A 9,336-nucleotide genomic window follows, 5' to 3' on the forward strand; every position below is an offset into this window, starting at 1 on the left:
TGTTATGGTAAATTACGTAATAACTACAACAGAAGACTTACCTTTGTGTAAATGCTTGGAGCAGACTAACCTGTGAGCTGGAGTGTTCTGGGACGTTATATTTGGTCTTTGAATGGCTGCAATCCAGGCCATCCGTCGGCTCTTTGTTACTTCGGAAACATGGCTCGAACAATTTTTCTTCCACGACGTAATCTGATAAAAACTGATCTCTTTACCCGTCAGCTTCCCGTGGCTGTCATGTGACCAGCTATTGCAGTTAATAATACAACAGCTTCTTGCCATTCTTTGTGTTTCTTTTTATTGCTGTGTGACTGTTTTCATGTGAAAGCCTACGTGCGCTACTACCACTTGCCACTCATACCTACAAGCCTTTGCGGTTTTACCCTGGAAATGACGTCATATTTTCAATCTCTATTCAGACCACACCATTGATAAATTAATTTTAGTCATTGTAATGTCTTTTATTGTCTGTCTTTGACAATGAGAATTTCCAAACTGGGTAATAAACCAAACTACAATTATGATTTTTCATTGCTTTACACCGCTGACAGGTGCTGTGCAACACATTTGTAATTTTCACAACGTCAAAGGTGAGGCATTACATTATGGGAGCAGAGAGCATGCTATGAGGACAACATTTAATTTTATTCTGTTGCAACAACTTTTGAGAGCACTACATTATGCAAATGTAATATTTAAGGGACTAAAGCAGAAAAATGACTATAAATAAATTGCACTGGAAGCAACTGTGAAGTGATTTTTGACACAGGGTGACTCGCAATTACATTATTGTTTGTTTTTTTTCAGTTTCACTTTTTTAAAGCTTGAACAGAATATGTCAAAAGGAATTTGATGAAATGAATAAGGAAGTCACACAAAAAGGATTTCTACTGGAAAATGAGGTCAATAGACTTTTATAATAAGTAACAATAATATATATTAAGGGGCACCCTTTATATCACATGTTCAAACAATACAATTAAAATATATATTTAAAAAAGGCATTTTAAACTGTGAAGCTCTGTGTGTGAATACGTTTTATTGGCTAAGACATGGCTAGCTATCCCTCCATAAAAGGAGATGTGTCAAAAAAATTGAAATTGCTAAATGAAGAAGATCCTTAATCCTGTCTCAGGATGCATCACCATCAAAAAAGCAAACATATCCACAAGATTAAGTAATTTATTCTCAAATACTCAACTAGATGCCTGTTTAGAGTAGCCACCAAATTACTCCTCCATATAATAGAGCAATAATGTCTGTGGTCACGTGTGCAGTCACTGTAGTTTACCCACTGACAGCAAGAGGGCATTAAATGCTTGTAACACTAGGAGAGGAAAAAAAGCCTCTCTAAGGCCTGGTTATGTCATTCTCTCTCTTTTTTCCTCTTTCTGAGTGTCTGCGTTCAGCACAGGAAGCTGAATTCTGTATATTTAGGGGGAAAAACAATACCCTCATCTCTTCGGTGCTAATGCTGGTGTCCCCTTTTTTTCTCTTTTCTTCCTGCCTCCTCCTCCGCACTGTACCACAAACACTTACACCATTCTCATTGAAATGAGCGTGAAACAATCCCTGTCACACTGTAAACAGTGGTGTTTTAAAAAAAGGTGTGTTAAACACACGGTGTGAGAGCCAGAACCAGGTCGCCAAAAGGTCCAATCAGGCCCGCTGGATCGCATCATCAGAATGCGAACTGTTAATTTCATGAATCAAGATTAGTTATAGGGCCTTTGTCATGACAAAGACACTACCCCATACTATTAGTATTCTACTGAAAAAATATTCTATTTAAAACAGATATTCTTTCTTTTATGAAACTTTGGTTCCAATATTTCATTGTACAGATTTCCTGCTTGTTTTGTTATTGCTGTTTGTTTGTTTTTGTTGTTTTGCCATTTTTTATTTTTACTGTTGGTCTTTAGTGGAAAGCAGGACACTTTCTGTAAATTAACAGAACATTTTCTGTTTTCTAATGAAAGAAAACTTTTTAAAATGGTAGAAGTGGTAGTCATGAGCTGGCAGTAATTTTTCTAATTTTACGGATTTCCATATATTTCTACTGCGTGTCCTTAGTTCATAGAAAAATGTCCTTTTTTTAACCAACAGAAATTATCTCTAATTGCAAAACAAAGCCCGCATCAATTGTGTAAGTATCAATTCTGGTGGGTTTTTTCTACATTTGGTATTTCATCGTAAAAAACTGTCATGTGTTGTTGCACCTAATTTTGTTAAGATAAATTTTCTAAATGGATAATTTACTAAATGTGAACATTTTCCCAGTGTACTTCATCTACAGTTTTAGTGGTTTGGCTTATTTAAGATCGAATTGTGTATGTGGCTCTGAAACTAAAATGTGTTTGATTTCTCTTGTTTAAAATGAAACCTGGCAAATGGTAAAAAACGTGCAAGAATATAAAAACTCACTGCCTGCCAATGATGAAGGCTGTGTAGTTTTGAGTTCAGTCTTCAACTTGATGACTCAGGCTGGGTGTTAGTTTTTAATGAGCGGAAGATGGTATTTCTGATATTGAAAAACTGTCTGCCCTGTGCCTCCTGTCTTTCTCAAAATAAATTTAAAGTTTCTCCCTCATTCTTATGTCTTTATTTAGAGTTCATGAATAATTTAAAATATATTTTTAGGCATATAAATGACTATGTGAGGATGTCACTTGATTCAAATAGCAGATCTTATTTTAGAGCAGAAACCAAATGAGTAAATGCAGATTTGAATTGAAAAGAGAAACAATTACACGTTTAACTTCAATGAGACTTGAAGGGTAACATACACAAAAAAAGAAGAGAAAAGCACAGAGTACTATAGTACTTGCTGAGAGAGTGCAAGAAGAAAAAGTGTTTTGGGGGAATGTTCCATTTTGGTTCCTAAAAAACAAAAAATGGAGCGGCGGCATCAAGGGGGGGAAGAAGCGGTATCGATTGAAGTGGGTAAAGTAAAAAAACAAAAACAAATAAAGAGAGAGTGAGAGATTTTATTGTTGTTATTGTTCACAATCACAAGTACAAAACTGAAGAATCTCAATCGATTGATTGGACCGAGGACTGTAGCCATACATCACTATAGGTTCAAGGCTATTTCATCCTCTTCATTAGGACCCCAAGGGGTGAGGGTTTAAAGAGCGAGACTGTAATCATGCTGCCTTTGAAGGAGAAGGTTATTTATATCTCCTCTTCTTAAGGTTTTAAAAACCCCCATGCTTGTGTGTCTCTAGGAGGACACAGAATGTTTGTCCAGCCAGTTGACGGTAATATAATGACGTCTGCAGTGAAAGTAGCAGATGTTATGAACTTGCAGTTTTATTTTTTTTACTTGTTAAAAACAGATAATATGTAGAATTATTTCTTAATATTTGGTCTTTTTTTGACAGCAAAAACTGCTAATCTGCGTTATCTTATACCCATGTTTCTCAGTCCTTGCTCAAATGCAGACGGAAAGATTAGCTTTCACATTTTTATTTAAGAAAAATAAAATAAAATGACTAATGTATAGGGGAGCTCCTATTTTTCTACCAAGTAAATGTCAAGATTTTTGGAGCATATCAGTCAAACTGAACTGACCGTACTTAATGACATATGTGACTGAACAAATCATTAGTTCAACATTAGTTCCTTATTAAAAGAAAATTACATGTCTGAAAAAGCCACTGCAACAGACATGAAGCGATAAGTCAAATCAGTGATGTATGGTGACAGGTTAAAGCCTTAGGCATGCATTAAGATCAGCTGGTTCATTAAGTTTTGTTTCTTTGAACTCTACAGTAGTGTCCAAAAGTCTTAAGTTACACCAAACTTCTTTATATTTTGCTTCAAAGGAGTGAGAATGTATTGTAATTTTTGAAGGGCAATTTTTAAAGCGATACTTCTTCAGGATTCCTGGTCTTTCAAAGTTTTTCTGCGGATATTAGCTGCTTTTTTCACAAGTTTTTAGTCTAAGCCTTTTATCTGACAATTTCCAGATTTTTTATTGTTTATTAAGCCGCTTAAGACAAGTCACTGAAGCAGACTACACATAGGAATTTACTCATAAAGGCAACTTAGCAAATAAACATATTTAAATAATATCTTTAGACAATTTGCTGTTAGCAGCCTGTCACAGAAAAAAACCCGAAACAAAACGTACTTTATTGCCATTTCTTTAGCTAGATCTCCAAAACACGCCAAAGCCAATCCATCCATAAAATAGTAGTTTTGTGCCAACGAGGTGATTCCCAAAGAGCTATTACCTGAAAACTTGGAATATCTCGTCATGATGTACAGTGTTTTTCCTTCAAAAATTTTGGGAGAGTTGGACATGTGAAGGACAAACGAAGAACTGGCAGGTCTTTAGCAGATGGACAGTATCTGAAAGTCATGTCCTTAAGAAATGGCAAAAAATTCCAGCAAATACCTCACAAAGGACCTGAGAGATGGTTCTTGAGTTGATCCATCTAATGTTTGCCTTCTCACAGGTAGTCTTAGTGGAAGGGTGGCTGTCAAGAAGCAGTTTTTAAGGATGGGAAATGGTTAGAAAATGTCAACCTTATACCAAATACCAAGAAATGGACTGAAAATTCAATTTGGCACAGGTTAACAAGGTCGCTATCACCTGTGATGGATGGACCAGTATTGCTCAGGACCATTTCCTCACAGTGACTGTTCACTACATCTACAAAGGCAAAATGAAGCAGAATGTGCTCAGCACTGAAGCAGTTTATGAGTCACAAACAGGTCCAGTTGTCGCTAAAGAAATATCAAGCGTTGTGGAGCAATTTCACTTGGGAGGGAAAATAATTGCTGCCACTGTAGATAATGCCTGCAACATGGATGTTGCTTTGAAAAAATTGGACTTTTTAAAAGTGGGATGCTTTGCTCATACCCTCAACCTGGCCGCACAAAAGGTGTATGACATTCCTGCAGTTTCCAGCTGGTGTGCCAAAATCCATTCAGTTGTGGTGTGGCTCAAACGTTCATCCTTGAGCAAAACTGTGCTCAGAGAAAAGCAGCGAATCCTGGGTAAGTAGCGCATGCAGTTACATATCAAGATGTATTGTTATTCATATTACCTTTTTTATAGTAATTTAAAATATGTTTGTGTCTATCTGTGCTTTAGATTTGCCAGAGCATAATGTAATTCTTGACGTTAAGACGCGCTGGAATTCTCTCTTCCTAATGGTGGAGAGATTTATGGAGCAGTTTGATGCAATCCAGGCAGCTGCTCTGGATCAACGGCTGAGGAAGCCTATGGAGAAGGACATGAGCATCACTTGCAAGAGCTAAATTACGTCAGTTACCTTTAACATTGTGAATATTTTTCAACAGGCTAGAAAGGTTCACGCACACTGATTTAATCAAGGCAGAGGAGTTTATTAAGTGCATGCAAGTCCTGTACACGTCAACCATGTGTGTCTCAAGTGACAAGTCACCCACATGCAGCCCAATCATCCCCATCCTGGCCAAGCTGGAGGCACATTTCAGACGATGTGATGAAGACAGTGTTTTCACCTCTTCAATAAAAGAGAAAGTCTGGGGTAGTCTGCAGAAAAGATATCAGGTATTTGCAGACAATGTCAATGCGCATGAAAAATAGGGTTACCTTTTTTCAGTATCAGGTCCTATGTTATATCTTGTTTTACTTAAAGGATAAAAACCTTCAGAAATTTCTGAAGGAGGCCACGATGATGGACCCACGTTTTAAAGGCAGGCTAGATGGTGAGGCAGCTACTGACATCTGGGACAGGTTGGAGAAGCAGCAGCAGTTGCGCAGGTATTTTCATTGTGTGTGTACAATCTTGTCCTTTTGCATCATGATGTAGTTTCTATGTTGAAGGAATGCTCTTTTACTATCTGTGTGTCCATAGCCTCCCACTGAGGACCCCAAAGCACACAGCGAGGTGGATGATGCTGACATGGACAAGCCAGAAAAATATGTAATTTCAGATTTTTTCTAACACAACCACTACATTCTAAAAGTGATCTTTATTTATTTTGCAAATCTCACACATCTTTTTTTGTTGTTTTTCAGCTAAGTAAGGTCCAAAAGTCACCCTTAGAAAAGCTGTTTGAGGATGAAGACAGAGAGCTTCAACAGGCTGCTTCTCAAGCGGGTAGAGTCCCCTCAATCACAGAGCAGGTACAGAAGGAGCTTCAAATATACAAAAAACTGCCAGGAATTACCTCTGGACAAGACCCCGTGGCCTGGTGGTGGAGTAAGAGGGATACACTCCCCAATTTATCTGGCCTATCAGAAAAATACTTGTGTGTCCCAGCCTCATCAACGCCTTCTGAAAGAGTTTTCTCTTGTGCTGGGCATGCCATCAGCCAAGAGCGATGCCGTATAGCTCCAGAAAAGGCTAATATGATTATCTTCTTGCAAAAAAACTGCTAAACATCACAGGTTTCATGACAAAGTTTGTGTTTTCAATTGTTTAAGCACTGGTTCCAAAGACGTTATGTTTTATTGACAGAAAGGGCTAACTTTGTTATAATTTTGCTTAAAAAAATTACTGGGAAAAATAAATACACAAGAGGTTTTTGGACAAAGTTTGTGTTCTTTATTCTTTAAGCACTGTTTCGTGCACCGTTTAAGCACCGGCACCGTTTCAAAAGTACCGTTTTGGCACCGGTATCGGATTAAACCTAAACGATACCCATCCCTATTCATTAGTTTACCCTACAGGCAGTGTTTGAGCTCACTGGTGCTGTACTAAGTCTGTATTCACACTACGTTGAAGCATCTATTTTTTCCACACCATTTAACCCTCCTCTCGTGTTAGGGTCGGCACCGACCCATTTTAAATTTCAAATGCATAAAAAAATCACATACATTTGTTTATTGTATCAAGGCTTTTTGACTTTGTCAGGAACCTCTATTTCTACAAAATAAAACAAAAAAAATTATTTTCACTAAATTATAAAATGCCCTAGTTGAAATTATGACCTTTGTGTTGTTAAGGTCAGTTTCGACCCAGGTATAATATTATGAGTATAAAGCAATAATTAAAGCTAAAACTGAAATCATAAGTGCACTGTCAGCTAAAACACTTACAGCAAGCGCCTCTCCTAATCATATGAGCTTTAGGGGATTCTTATTTTGCATGTTTTTTGCAGTATACCTGCACAAAAACAAAACAAAATAAACACGGGCATGTGAGGTGAATTCACTATTTGAGTGGCCATTTGACTTCCAGAGTGCACATTTACAATTTGCAGCATACAAAAAATGAGAAGAAGATTCACAGTGAGCTAAGTTCTGGATCATATTTTTGGTGAAAATGAAGGAGAGGACACAGAGCAGCATAGCGATTCAGATGGGCAGGTTTCTAAGGAGGAAGACAATGTGGACTATCATCCAGAAGACACAGACACATCTGATCAGAGGTGGAGGCCGCTGGTGCTGAAGCTACTCCTGCTGAAAGATTCAAGTCCAAAAATGGTAAGATCTTTTGGAGCTCAGTACCTCATGATGTACATGGCAGGGCAGCTGCTGCAAATGTCATCAAAATGACCCCTGGAATCACAAGGTTTGCTCTGACCAAAGTCAGTGACATCAAGAGATGTTTTGAGATATTTATGCCATTGTCACTAGAAAGAATCATCATTACTATGATAAACCTTGAAGGAAAAAAAAGTCCATGGCGAAATGATGAGGAATACCTGGATGCTTTCATTGTTCTTGCTGGAGTGTACAGATGCTGCAATGAGGCCACTGATCGTCTATGGGATGCATCGACAGGCAGAAACATTTTCTGGGCAACAATGTCACTTCACACATTTGATATCATTTTGATTCAAGAGTCCTCAGATTTGACAACAGAGAGACCAGACCGAGGTCTGACAAGCTTGCTCCCATCAGGGATGTCTGGGAGAGATGGGTGCAGCTTCTTCCACTGATGTTCATCCCAGGGCCAGTGACAGTGGATGAATGTCTTGTCCACTTTTTGAGGAAAATGCACCTTCCGGCAATATATACCCAGTAAGCCAGGGAAAAATGGCAGAAAAATCTGGGAAGCCTGTGATGCAAAAACCAACTATGCCTGGAATGTACAGATTTTCACAGTCAAAGCTGCGAGTGGCATCCCTGAGAAGAAACAATGAAAATGTGTGGTCCTCCATATGACCACTGGACTGCAAGATCAGCTGTGATATTTTATTTTATTTTATTTTTTACCAGATATGACCTTGGACAAGAACTTCACAAAGGAAACTGAGGTGAAGCTGTATCATTGGGAAGTGATAAAAAGCCCACAATTACCCACGGCTATAACCAAAACAAAGGAGGAGAGGACTTTTTCTTTTTTTCAGTTTATATTAAAGGTCTACTGCTGAAAAAAAACAAACTTTTTTTGTCTTTTCTTGATGTAAATGTCTATGGGTCGAAATTGACCCGTAACACCATCGATGTCATTTTAGTTATTAATCTTAAAATGAAAAAAAACAATAAAACAGATTTATTTAAGAGATGTATCCTATACCCCTCAGTAATACGCAGGTAACACAGAAACCTTTTATTTATTAATATGATTCTCTTGAGGTTAATTTTACAATTTTTTTAAAATTGAAATCGAGGGGTATAGTGACAAAAAAAGACCCAGAGGCCCACACCAAAAGTATTAAAACCAACATTTTCATGGATAAGGAAGCCTAACAAGGTAACCAAGAGATGAGAAACAAATTGGATGATAACTTATTGTTTTTAGTATATTTTATAGCTGATTTAATTCACGGGTCAAAACCGACCCGCTAACATAAGAGATGAAAACAGAAAGCTAACACGAGAGGAAGGTTAACAGCATTATGTCACGGTCTGGCTAGGGCAGACCGTATGTTGCAGGGAAGGACTCAAGCGCAGACCGAAATGAGATGTGAATAACAAAACAAGCCGTTTATTAAGGAAAGAAATGAGGGTACAAAATAATAGGGAATCGATGAAAACTAAACAATGACCTAAACTGGGTGAACTAAAACAAAACATAGAAAACTCTAAACATAACAAACTGACAGGGATACCTGGAGCAGAGACATAGGGTACAACGGGTGAATACAACGGACGACCTGACAAAGAATGACTGAGAACACACAGACTAAATGGACACAGGAAGATAATGAGGGAAGTGGCAACACCTGGGGAAACAGCTGGCACACATGAACATAATGACGTCACAGTGGGAGAGTAAAACTGAACACGATGAACACAGAAACGCCAGACCTCTTCACAATAAAACAGGAAACAGAGTGAGACATAGACATGACAACCTGAACTTGACAACATAAGCCACAGACATGAAATACATGAAAAGCAGGGGAGACTTAACATGGTGGAAACACGAGGGGAAAATAACTAGA

General features: G+C 38.0%; 1 pseudogene; it reads left to right on the forward strand.

The window, feature by feature from the left end:
- Positions 1-5,163: 5,163 nt before the first annotated feature.
- Positions 5,164-6,379, forward strand: LOC146547758 (uncharacterized; annotated as a pseudogene).
- The last annotated feature ends 2,957 nt before the right edge of the window (positions 6,380-9,336 follow it).

The sequence above is a fragment of the Mchenga conophoros genome, linkage group LG23 (genome assembly GCF_057382185.1).
Source record: "Mchenga conophoros isolate Kocher_MC1m ecotype Shallow Benthic linkage group LG23, M_conophoros_male_GT1.1, whole genome shotgun sequence".
Lineage (NCBI taxonomy): Eukaryota > Metazoa > Chordata > Actinopteri > Cichliformes > Cichlidae > Mchenga > Mchenga conophoros.